This window comes from Vipera ursinii, assembly GCF_947247035.1.
Source record: "Vipera ursinii genome assembly, chromosome: 7".
Lineage (NCBI taxonomy): Eukaryota > Metazoa > Chordata > Lepidosauria > Squamata > Viperidae > Vipera > Vipera ursinii.
Genome location: NC_139521.1, coordinates 30,469,048 through 30,482,563, shown reverse-complemented (window position 1 = coordinate 30,482,563; position 13,516 = coordinate 30,469,048).

Genomic DNA, 13,516 nt, shown 5'->3' with positions numbered 1-13,516 from the left:
TGATTTAATTGTTCAAAGATACTATGGATTATAAAAGAATAAATTGTATTTACTGTAGTAATATACAGTAGAGAAATTGCAATAATGGTATTTCATTATTACACTGGCAAATGTTACCTTTTGTTTAAGGTTGCAGCATTCAATGAAACTTTTTTTTCTTCGTTCTACCTGTCCCAGGATTATAATCAGAGGCCTACAGCAGATACTTTCCCAAGTTGAGCTATGGTAGGTCTTTTCAGGGATAGCTTCCTATCCTAACTATGGAAGATCTAGTAAAAAGAAGGCTTAGGGAAAACATAATAGCAGTGTTCCAATATTTGAGGAGTTGCCACAAAGAAGGTGGTCAAACTGTTTTCCAAAGCACCAGAAGGCAAGACCAGAAGCTAATCAAGGACAGAAGCAACCTAGAACTAAGGAGAAATTTCCTAATGTCAAGCACAATCAACCAATGGAATGGTTTGCCTTCAGAAATTATGAGTGCCCAATCACTGAGGCTTTCAAGAAGAAACTGGATTGTCATTTATCTGAAATGGTATAGGGTCTCCTGCTCATGCAGGAGATTGGACTAAATGAAGTCCAGGGTTCCTTCCAACTCTGTTATTCTGTTATATTCTGTATATTCTGTTATTGCATTTGATAAGAGAACACTAGACACAGATCTATCTTCCTTCCTTCCTTCCTTCCTTCCTTCCTTCCTTCCTTCCTTCCTTCCTTCCTTCCTTCCTTCCTTCCTATTGTTTTTGAATTTTGTTTGATTCTGGTTTATTCTTTTGTATATTACTGATCTATTATTTTATAACTTTATTAAGTATTTTGATTGTAATAGTAAAATTAATACAAAATAAATTTAAAGAAATAGAAAAGATAAAAGCTGTGTGAAGGAAAGGAGAAAGTAAGAAAAATATAAGGAAATTAAAAAAGACCTATATTAAAAAGTGTTTTAAACTATCATATGTTTAAACAAATTACGGATACAAACAATTATCTCTTCATCCCATATTCCATTCCCCTATCATTAGGCAAATACTTAAATCATTATCTTTTCAGTCCTATGGTGAGCAAATGTCCATAATGGGTTGTCAGAAGTAATAACATATGTTGTTTTAAGCTTGATAAAGAACTGGATCTGTCACCAGTATAAAATGCTAGTAGTCATACAAGATACCTGGGAGGCATCCAGGGGCCCTGATGCCCCCCCAGACCACTTGGGGACCAATTGGGATTGTTGCTGTTGTTGTAGCTTCCCCGCTATGCAGCAACCTTCCTGCTTGATCTTCTTGACTCAGTAGCTGGATTGGCAGTGGAGTTCCCCAGTCTTATGGCATTGAGGGATTTCAATTTGCCTTTCCTAAGCATGGGATCTGAAGCAATTTAGGAGAGTATGGCCACCATGACAGCCATGGGCTAGCCCAAGTTATCCAAGGCCCAACATATAATAATGGTCATACACCTGACCTGATTTTCCTGTCAGGGCACTTGCAGGGTGGTCTGGATTTGGAGGAGATATTGATTTCTCCCCTATCATGGTCAGATCATTCCCTAGCGAGTTTTCTGCTGCAGGAAGGCCAGTCCCATTATATCATCCCATCCCAGATGACTGATGGACTCAATGATTCTTGATATTTTGATCTATATCTTGTCAGATAAAATTTGTTAAATTTGTTTCTTCAAATTTGCATATAATCTATCCATAGAAGCAGATATGATTACTTTTTTAATATTGTAGCTATTAATTTCTGACTCAATTCTTCAAAAGTCTCCTTTTCCCCCCTCCCCTCTAGTGTCCACTTTTAAAATCATTAAATTGCTAATTCTATTATGTCTTCCAAAAACCAAACCAAATCTGTTTCTCACAAGAAGCTGCATGTTTTTATAATCAATTTCAAAATGTTATTGTAAAGGTTCAATATTCCAAATTTATCTGAGCCTTAGTCCACTTACATCATTCTAAGATCAAAATCTTATTTAGCATTTTGCTGTTTGTTTCCAGTTCTTTAAATTCTACATTTAAAATTATTATTTTCTTTTTTCAGAGTTGAAGATAAGCTCACGCGATGAAGACTTTTCAAGTGTGTTGTTCCATATGTCTCTAATAGCCTTAAAATGGTTAATAGGGAATTTCCAAAAGAAGATAATGTTTGTTGATTTATTTCCTTTAGAAGACTCCACTATGATTTTTAGCAAGATGGCTAGGCCCCTTCATCTCTTGGCACTCAGACTCATGGAAGATTACTGTCCTGTGGGCTTCTTGCAAGGAGCAACCATCTGGAACAGATAAAGGCAATCTCCTATTCCAGTGATGGTGAACCTTTTAGGGACGAGTGCCCAAACTGAAACCCAAAACCCACTTATACATCACCAGGTGCTGGGTGGGCATGGTCCACTGAGTGGGTGTGGCCCATTGAGTAGGTGTGGCTATGGTAGTCATGGCAGGATGGGTGGGCATGGCCAGGGTGGGTGTGGCCACCTCAATGTTGCTCCTGGGGAGGGACTCCTGTGGGGGCTGGGCAGAGTTGGGGGAGATCCAGGGGGTCTCTGGTAGGTGGGGCAGTGGGCAGGACTCTCATCCTGAATGGTGAGGCAGGGCAAGGGAGGGGGCAGGTCAGGGATGCCATTGCCATGGGGCAAGGCAAGGTGATGCAGGGGCTGGGGCAGGGGATGGTTGCAGACAAAGGGAGGCTTTGGTGAGGAGGAGGTGGAAGAGGGTTTAAGCAGGCTTAGCAATCAGAGTGGGGATTCCCCCCAAAACAAACATGCCTAGTGGGTAACCTCATAGCACAACAGAAGGAAACCTGCGGCAACCACCGAGCAGATGGGAGGGAAATAAAAACCAAACAGCCCCCCCCTCGCCAATCCTCAACAGAAATGCTCATGACAATGAAAGCTTCGGACAGGGGAAAGAGCATGGGCAGGCAGGCGTCTTGCTCAGCTGATGGGTAGGGGGGAGAAGGGGGCAGCTACACCCCCCTCCCAAACTCTGCTCTTCCATGAAAGCAGGATGAAAATTCCAAAAAGCAACAAGGAAAAAAAATTAAAACAGAAGAGTGTCTCACAATGATTTTCTTCCCTACTTCCTTCTAGATGCGGTTTAAATATGTAAAGACAAGAAAATAAAAAAAACTTGGCTTTCTCTTGTTTTAATTCAGAAGGAAGGAACAGGAAGATTGGGGGTTGTTTATTTCAAAGAATGGGAAAGAGAGGGGCTGGGAGAGCAGGGAAGAGAACAGTGATGACACAAGGCTTCTGGCTATGCAGGGGGGGCATTGGGGCACATTCTCTTTAAAAGAGCAAAACGAGGCAAAAAGTAAAAATCCTTCACTCACTCCACCTCCCAAAAACACAATAACAGAGCTTTCAATGATACAAACAACTTTTTATTGAAAAGTAAAAGTTTGCATTTGGCATGCTTTTGAAGAACTAATGTGATTTTTGCTGTTGTATGCCTGTTGATAATTTGTCTAACCTTGGCTCATATTTTGTAAGTTTGAGAGCAACACATGCAGCACTCAGGTCATCTGTTAGTCTGCTTCTGGTGTCAGATTTGATATAATTCAAAGCTGAAAACAGCTGCTCACAAGCATAAGATGATCCAAACAAAGCAAGGAAAGAAATCCCAAGTGCTTTCAATGACTTAAAATTATTTGGCAGAGAATTCCACACTTTGAAGATCAGAACTAACTTTGCTGTCCTTTCTCATCCCTTCTATCTTCTCAAGTGTTTCACACAGGTCACAGAATTTATTTTTCCAGGTAGAGTTTTCTTGAAACTCCAGTAGCTCCATTTCCAGATTTTCTAAATCTAACTAGTATAAGCAGGAAAGGTCAAGTTCTTCAAATATGGCTTTATCTGGAGAAGTAAGAAAACACAGGGTTGTCTCCATCTTACAGAACTGTAATAATCTGCTACTAAAATTCACTTTTGCAGCTGCTACAATGCTAGAAAATTCCTTGTAGATTTTCTGATGGCTTGTAGGATTGTCTGGCAATGTAGAATTTTCTAAATGAATTTTTAGATTTTGAAAATATTTCAGCTGCCCACTTTCAAGTTCTTTTTCAAAAACTTGCAGTTTTCTCTCAAATGTTTTGATACCACAAAACATCCTTTCTGCTGTTTTCCCTATACCTTGCAATTGTTTGTTCAATATATTGAAGTGTTGTGTAAAGTCTGTAAAAGACATGAGGTTGGTAAGCCAGGCCATATCAGTGAGCTGTGGATATTCTTGCCCTTTTTCATTCATAAACAGCCTAATTTCATTCAAGCAAGCTACAAATCTCTCTAGGACCTGTCCTCTGCTTAGCCACCGGACATTATTATACATAAATAAACAATTATACTGTTCCTGAACCTCCTCAAGAAGTACAGGTAAAACTCAAAAAATTAGAATATTGTGCAAAAGTTCATTTATTTCAGTAATGCAACTTAAAAGGGGAAAGTAATATATGAGATAGACTCATTAAATGCAAAGCAAGATAGTTCAAGCCGTGATTTGTCATAATTGTGATGATTATGGCTTACAGCTCATGAAAACCCCAAATCCATAATCTCAGAAAATTAGAATATTGTGAAAAGGTGCAATATTCTAGGCTCAAAGTGTCCCACTCTAATCAGCTAATTAAGCCATAACACCCGCAAAGGGTTCCTGAGCCTTTAAATGGTCTCTCAGTCTGGTTCAGTAAGAATCACAATCATGAGGAAGATTGCTGACCTGACAGTTGTGCAGAAAACCATCATTGACACCCTCCATTAGGAGGGAAAACCTCAAAAGGTAATTGCAAAAGAAGTTGAATGTTCCCAAAGTGCTGTATCAAAGCACATTAATAGAAAGTTATGTGGAAGGGAAAAGTGTGGAAGAAAAAGGTGCACAAGCAGCAGGGATGACTGCAGCCTGGAGAGGATTGTCAGAAAAAGGCCATTCAAAAGTGTTGGGGACTTTCACAAGGAGTGGACTGAGGCTGGAGTCAGTGCATCAAGAGCCACCACACAGAGACGGATCCTGGACATGGGCTTCAAATGTCGTATTCCTCTTGTCAAGCTGCTCCTGAACAACAAACAATGTCAGAAGCGTCTTACCTAAGCTAAAGAAAAACAGACCTGGTCTGTTGCTCAGTGGTCCAAAGTCCTCTTTTATGATGAGAGCAACTTTTGCATCTTATTTGGAAACCAAGGACCCAGAGTCTGGAGGAAGAATGGAGAGGCACACACTGCAAGTTGCTTGAAGTCCAGTGTGAAGTTTCCACAGTCTGTGTTGATTTGGAGAGCCATGTCATCTGCTTTTTTTGGTCCACTGTGCTTCATTAAGTCCAGGGTCAACACAGCCGTCTACCAGGAGATTTTGGAGCACTTCATGCTTCCTTCCGCAGATGAGCTTTATGGGGATGCTGACTTCATTTTCCAGCAGGACTTGGCACCTGTCCACACTGCCAAAAGCACCAAAACCTGGTTCAATACTTTCACAGTATCTCTGCTAAGTGGTATCTCAGAGATGCACTGAATAATTTTATCCTTGTTTGGGAAATCATGAAAAAGAGAATCACTCCCAGACAACATTGCCATTTTGATAATATCCCCATCAGAGAGGGGCTTACCATGTTTTGCTATGCACAGTTAAAATTTAAAACTGGCAGCTGTCAGATGATTTGTTCTGGAAAGATAGTTGGAAAAACTAAGATGCTGGGAATGATAGTTCCTCAATTTCCCTTCAAGAAACTCTTTTCTTTCAGTATCACCAAGTTGGGCAACAATTTTGTGGTTGGTTTCAAAGTGCCGTCTGACACTTGATGTGCAACACACAACACTTTTGTTGTATAGAACACATAACGCTTTCCCACTGCGTTCAATCACTCCAAATGACTCTGTCCAGGCCTCTTGGAATGATCTTCCACTATCTGTTTTTGATTTTTTTGTTGTAGTCATTTTTGGGTGGGTGTACGAGATTTCAAGTCTACAAAAACACAAAAAAAATGAAGCAACCAATACAAATCTATCCCTAAATAACTAACACTATTAGTTAACACTAAAGAAATGGATATTCCCTGAATCAACAATCTAGGAGGGGGGAATTAAACAATGAAAGCAGTGTCTTGGATTTTACAGATTGCTAGAAAAGTACTCATTCGTTTTACCAGATACTGAAAATAATAGAGAAATCTGAAGCAGAACACGTGGATTAGCAGATTCAACTGATATAAAATCTGGATGAAGAACGGTCAATAAACCATTCTTGGTTGTCTATTTTATCTTTCCTAATAAGCTGTAACCAACTTCCTCACTTAACTTTGCAAAACCTGTGGGTCCCACGCCATTGCACATACTTGCAAGAAAGCAGCTGCAATTCGGGTACTCTAATAGGGCTTTTCCAGTCACCTAGAAAGGTGTCAAAGACTTGATGACCCTCCCCCAAAAGGAAAAAACTGATGAAGTACAGCAGTCCTTACCTTACAACAGTTCGGTAAGTGACTGTTTGAAGTGACAATGGCACTTAAAAAAGTGAGTTAAGACCATTTTTCACACTGTGGTGCATGCCCATGCCTTCCTGCTACCATGAGGCTGGGCAGCTGGTGAGTGAATGATCCCTCGTTGGGGCCTGCTGAGGCCAAGCAACCAGCTGAGGCAGTTTCAAACACACACACACACCCGCTACATGCCTTTCTTTGTCATTGCCGCAGCCATTGCCCCACAAGGCCGAGGCAGTTTCAAGAACCAGGCAGGCCACCACCACCCCTCCGCTACCTGTCTTTCTTCACTATTGCTGCAGCCATCGCCCCATGAGGCCAAGGCAGCTTCAACAACCAGGCAGGCCACCCCCCTCTGCTACCTGCCTTTCTTCACCATCACCACTGCCACAATCACCACCACCATCGCCCCACAAGGCCGAGGGACCTTCAAACACCAGGCGGGCCACCCCCCTCCACTACCTGCCTTTCTTCGCTGCCATCACTGCCACCTCCTTCGCTACCATCTCCATCGCTGCCGCCATCGCCACCGCCCCACAAGGCTGGGAAGCCAGTAAGTGAATGCTGCCTCATTGGAGCCTGCTGAGGCCAGCGGTCAGCCGAGGCAGCTTCAGACACCAGGCCACCCCTCGTCTTCCTCCTGCATGGATGGCTGCTGTCAGCTCATGCTCACTCACTCGCTGTCTGCACCAAATGCTGCTCCTGCCTAAAGTTGCTCCTTTTATAGCCTCAGCCCTCCCAGATGTCTCGACTATTCCCAGACTCTGCATCTGCAGAAAGGGGGAGGAGAGAAGCCTGGCCCGGTGTCCCTCTATCATTGTCAATGGCATGCATGCTGACAGAGACAGCTCTGTGTGCTGCCTGTGGCACACATGCCATAGTTTCACCTCTTCTCCTTATCAGAAAGCTTCCAGTGAAGCAATCTACACTGCAGTTGTTATCAGGTCTACTTTTGCAGAGCCATCCTCAGTTTGTCATATTTCCCTTGGAAGTCTAGAATAATTTTGATATTTTTCTAAGTACAAAGGTTTCGAGGGTCAGCAAACAAAATGTAAAAACAACACTAAACTCAAAACACAAGGTAGTTGCCTCTCTTTATCATGTTAAGTCCCTTGAATTTGTATAATGTTTCAGTAGTTGCGCCTCAAAGAAACAGTTTATTTATATATATATTTTATAATGCAAAAGGTATTTTTCCTGCCTTTCTGATCTTTTTGCAAGAACCTTTCTTCCTGGGAGGGAATTAACTGGTTTATTAACAATAATGTACCTTTGAGGCTTATATAATAGTTTTCCCCATGGTGAACTGATTGTAGAGTTCCAGGATTTCTATCCCCCATGATACATTTGAAAGACACTTTACATCCTATTGTTTCTTGTGCTAGATAGATAAAACATAATGTCTTCTACTTTCACTAAAGCTATTCAGCATTGACAACTTTGAGCTATTGTTTCTGAACTTGTACCATGTGAAAGCATTGGAAGCTTTTATGCCAGCTTTCGTAATGCTTGCTGAGTTTCATTTGAAATGCAAGGTCTGTTTGTCCTTGTTGATGTGAATGGGTAATTAAAGTCAATTAAAAAGAATCCGTGTAACATAGTGAAGTAGACCAGGAAACTTTTGGAAATGTAGCCTCTTTTCAAATACTTCACAGAATAGATGATTTAAAATGTTCATCTTTTATGTCTTCACAGCTGCAGAAACAGCAGCATGTTCTGTAGATTTTTATATTTGGAACCTAATGATATATGTGGGAAAAACACATTAAATGGTCCCAAACCAAAGAGAACTATGTGATCAATTCTGCCTCCAAGTTATCTTTCTCATCCCAGCCACACCTCATTAAAATATGCTTAATACAAATAGAATTTCCAAACATTGACAGATGCATATAAGCTTTCTGAATGGCTAAAGAATTTTTCTGCTTTTATCAAATATAAAAAAGTAATTTTTGTAGGTAGGATTTATAAATACAAAAAAACTCTTTAGGACTTCATAGAGTGAGGTTTACCCATGAATTTTAGAAGGAAAAATAGTGAGAATCAAATAGCTTGATCCAATGAATCAATTCTGGAAATATAATATGAAAGTTCTAATTGTTGGACATATAGTAGCTTATTTTGCAGTTCTTGGCATTCCTGTGGGACTCTGTAGTATGCATGAATCATAGCCAGTTGGAATTCACTGTTCATAAATGCAATGCTAACATGTTGTTGAAAGAAAAATCAGGTCCAGTGCTTGTGTAATTTTGTTATTAGATTTGTTTAGCTTGTTTTGTAAAGGCTAACGGTGGGTCTAAAATACTGATTTCCTTGGCTTTTAATCCTGTCAAACAAATGTAATTAATTTTACCCCCTTATCTTCAGTCTATTACCTGATTCAATGTTTCTACTTTTCTCAATAGCCAGGGATTTCATGAGTAAAACATTGTTTCTGTATTTCTTTTCTTGAATTTTATTCTTGTGATTTGGGGGGCATAGTAAAACAGATTGGGGGTGTGTGCATTCTTACCACAATGTAAAAATAAAAGCTGTACCTCCTTAGTCTTCTAATCATATCATTCAATTTGCAGATGAAAATACACAGAATTTTTCATTTTTATGTAGTATCTCAATAAATATACATACCGTATTTTCCGGCGTATAAGACGACTGGGCGTATAAGATGACCCCCAACTTTTGAGATGATTTTCATGGGTTAAAGTCTTATACGCCGGAAAATACGGGTAAGTAGGAAGTCAGGGCTGCTTCTCAATTAGGTGAAGGTGTCGCGGCCCATGGGCGCGACATTCAGCGGGGCCCCTCTTTGCAGCACGACGCACGGGCCTCGCCCGTCTCCCCACGGATGCGCCTTCCTCACTACGGGAGCCACCCCCGCCATCCCCACACGCCACTGACGCAGGCCCACCTCGACTTATCGTGAGCCAGCCTTTTCCCGCGCGTCGGCTGCATCTCCCGACTGTCCGATGCCGCCTTAGAGATCACCCGGCAGCTGGCCAGCGCGTGCATGCGCAGGACGTTTCTGCCGGGACTCACCCGATGCCGGCGGGCTCCGCGGCATCCTTGCCCGGGCCCGGGCCCATCCGGGTCGCAGCGAGCCTGGACGCAACGTGGGAGGGGTCATTTGGTGGCGACAGTCTGGCTGAGCGGCGGCTTCAGAATGCGATGATAGAGGCTGCGCCTGTTACACCTACTAGCCTGGCTGGGAACGCAGCGACGTCAGAGCCCGTGAAGGCTGAAGAGGGGTCCATGGACTGGAGCTGGGAGGGGGCCATGCACGGGTGGGTGATGTGCGTGGTGGGAGGAATGGCGGGCCGTGAGGAGGTGGTCTCGGAGTACAATGGAAGTTTACCTGGAGAGCGGAAGACGCCGGGAGGCAGGGGTGAGGCAGGAGGCATTGTCAGGGAAGGGTGGGGTGGAAAAAGGGAGTGGGCGAGTGTAGGCATGTATGGGTGGGGTGGGCGGTTTATTTATGAGGAGGCTGTCTTTCACCATTCTCGAGCGCTGAATTTTTCCGTTTCCACTAATGGCTCTGCTCCCGAGGATTTACTATTTTCCGGCGTATAAGGCGACTGGGCGTATAAGATGACCCCCCAACTTTTGAGAAGATTTTCATGCGTTAAAAAGTCATCTGATACGCTGGAAAATACGGTATTTCTAATTTTGGTAACCTTTTAAATAACTTTACCTAAAGTAGAAAGAAAAGTCAGATTTCTTATACTTTTGGATGAATAGATTTCAAAAACTTACATTATATACACCTTTCTGATATAATCAAGGTTCATAAACCTATACAATTAAAAGTCATTCCTGCTTAAATAATTGCTAAATTATTACAGGTAGTCCTTGACTTACAACAGTTCATTCCAACTTACAACATTACTAAAAAAAGTGACATGGCCATTTTTCACATTTACAACTGTTACTGCATTCCCATGGTCATGTGATCAAAATTCAGATGCTTGGCAAGTGGTTCATATTTATGATGACCAGAATGTCCCAGGATCATGTGATCACCTATTGTGACCTTCTAACACAGACATGTCAAACCTGCGACATCACTTGACATTGCGAGACGTATCAAAACTTTTTCCCCATTGCTGACAATGAGATGGGTGCGGTTTACTGATGATGCAGCCAGCCTGCGGCCGGCAGTTTGACACCCATGTTCTAATGAGCAAAGACAACAGGGAAGCTGGATTCACTTAACAACCATAATATTAACTTAACTACTGCAGTGATTCAGTTAACAACTGTGGCAAGAAAGGTCGTAAAATGGGGCAAAACGCATTTAACAAATGTCTCACTAACAACAGAAATTTTGGGTCCAGCTGTGGTTATAAGTGAAGGACTGCTTGTATATGGAAAATGAAGTATGCTTCTTTATTCTTAAATTTATTTTCCAAGCAACACTGATAACTGAAAGAAAATTATATTCTGCAATAGATATGTAAGTTTATTAAAAATGCTTTGTATAAGTCATTAGAGCTATTGTTAAAGTCTAGGAAAATATAGGTTTCTAAAGCTTTCATGCCTCTTTGTATTAGAGGTATGAAAAAGAGTTCAGTTCTATAGCCCTGTCTTAATTGGTAAAAAAAAACATGACAAAACTTCTAAAAAGCTTTTAAAATATGAACAGGACAAAACTGGTCAGGATAGGAAATTTCTTCTTCTCTGTTTACTTCTAATAATACCTAATACAGATGTATTTCATATCAACTATCATATTGCTTCCTTGATTTAAATTTTCAAGCTTATAGTAAAAAAGTGACCCTTTATTTAAATAAAATATGACTTACACCAACTTTCTTAAAGTTTTACTGATATGTCAGTAAAATAAGACTTTCGGTTTCAACATATCTCAAAGTTACCAGACAAGAGCACCATTCATAGGATTACTGCTTAATTCTATGCTGGAAAGTTTAGAGGCATCCTGAAGACTATACGAAGAATATAACCCATGCTTAATTTCTGGAATAAAATAACTATCAGTAATCATTTAGCAACATATACATAATATACTACTACTACTACTATTACTACTACTACTACTACTACTACTACTACTACTACTACTACTAATAATAATAATAATAATAATAATAATAATAATAATAATAATTTGGAAGGTACCTTGGAGGTCATCTAGTCCAGCCCCCTGCTCAGCCAGGAAACCCTATACCATTTCAGACAAATGGCTGTCCAGTCTCTTTTTAAAAACTTCCAGTGTTGAAGCATTCACAGCTTCTGGAGGCAGGTTGTTCCACTGGTTAATTGTTCTAAGTGTCAGGAAGTTTCTCCTTACTTCTAGGTTGCTTCTCTCCTTGATTAGTTTCCATCCAATGCTTCTTGTCCTGTCTTCAGACGCTTTGGAAGATAGCTTGCCTGCCTCTTCTTTGTGGTAGCCCCTGAGATATTGGAACACTGCTATCATGTCACCCCTCATCCTTCTCTTCATTAAACTAGACATACTCAATTCCAGCAACCGTTCCTTATATGTTTTAGTCTCCAGTCCTCTAATCATCTTTGTTGCTCTTCTCTGTACTCTTTCTAGAGTCTCAACATCTTTTTTACATTGTGGTAACCAAAACTGGATGCAGTATTCCAAGTGTGGCCTTACCAAGGCATTGTAAAGTGGTATTAATACTTCACATGATCTTGATTTTATCCCTCTGTTAATGCAGCCTAGCACTGTGTTGGCTTTTTTGGCAGCTGCAGCACACTGCTGGCTCATATCTAAGTGATTGTCCACTAGGACTCTGATATCCCTCTCACAGTTGCTACTATTGAGCAAGATACCACCTATACTATATCTGTACATTTGGTTTTTCTTGCCTAAATGTAGAACCTTACTTTTTTCACCATTGAATTTCATTTTGTTAGATAGCACCCAGTGTTCGAGTCTGTCCAGATCCTCCTGTATCTTAAGCCTATCTTCTGGAGTGTTGGCTATTCCTGCCAGCTTGGTGTCGTCTGCAAATTTGATGAGTTCCCCATCTATCCCCTTGTCCAAGATGTTGAAGAGCACTAGAACAAAGTCCTGGGGCACCCCACTACACATTTCCCTCCATGTAGATGCCGTTCCATTGAGGACCACATGCTGAATGTGGGTGGTTAGCCAGCTATAAATCCATCTTGTGGTAATGCTGTCTAACCCACATTTTTCTATCTTATCAAGTAGTAGGTTGTGATTTACTTTATCAAATGCCTTACTGAAGTCCAAGTAAATTATATCCACAGCATTCCTCTGGTCCACTAATTTTGTCACTTGGTCAAAGAATGCAATAAGATTTGTCTGGCATGATCTGTTTTTGACAAACCCATGTTGACTTTAGTAATGATTTTGTTTGCCTCTAGGTGTTTGCTGATTTATTGTTTGATTATCTTTTCCAGAATCTTCCCAGGTATTGAGGTCAGGCTGATAGGTCTGAAGTTTCCTGGATCTATTTTTCCTCTTTTTTGAAGATGGGAATTACATCAGCTCTTTTCCAGTCCTCTGGTAGTTCCCCAGTGCTCCAGGATCTTTGAAAAATATAGTTCAGTGGTTCTGAGATCACATATGCCAGATGCTTGAGAACCTTGAGGTGTAATCCATCTGGTCTTGGTGATTTGTATATTAATTACATATACAGTAGTGTTGGCCTATGCAATGTGTTAGGTTCAGCAAGACGAATGACTCAGTGAGGTTTTAACAGCAAAAGGTTTATTAATACACATATGTCAACTGTCAAAATGACTCCGGCTTATATACTCGAGCCGTTTGAACTGTATCCAATCCCTAGCCCGGACTTTCCCGCCGTTACAACGTTAGCCAATAATTGCACCCAGGCTTCCCGCTTCAAAGGAACCTTCTTTGCAATGAAGCTACTGACATAACACCCCTTCCCCCCCAGTTGATGTTATTTGTTGACATAATCTCTCAAGTATTTTGGTGGCTTATGGACCCTAGAGGGGTATCTATTGGACTTGCCTCTTATGTCGTTGTTAACTGACTGGCTGATTGTTATGGGTGTGGAATTTTGGGTTACTGGCTCTGAAGATTCTCTAATAACTGATTGTAATTG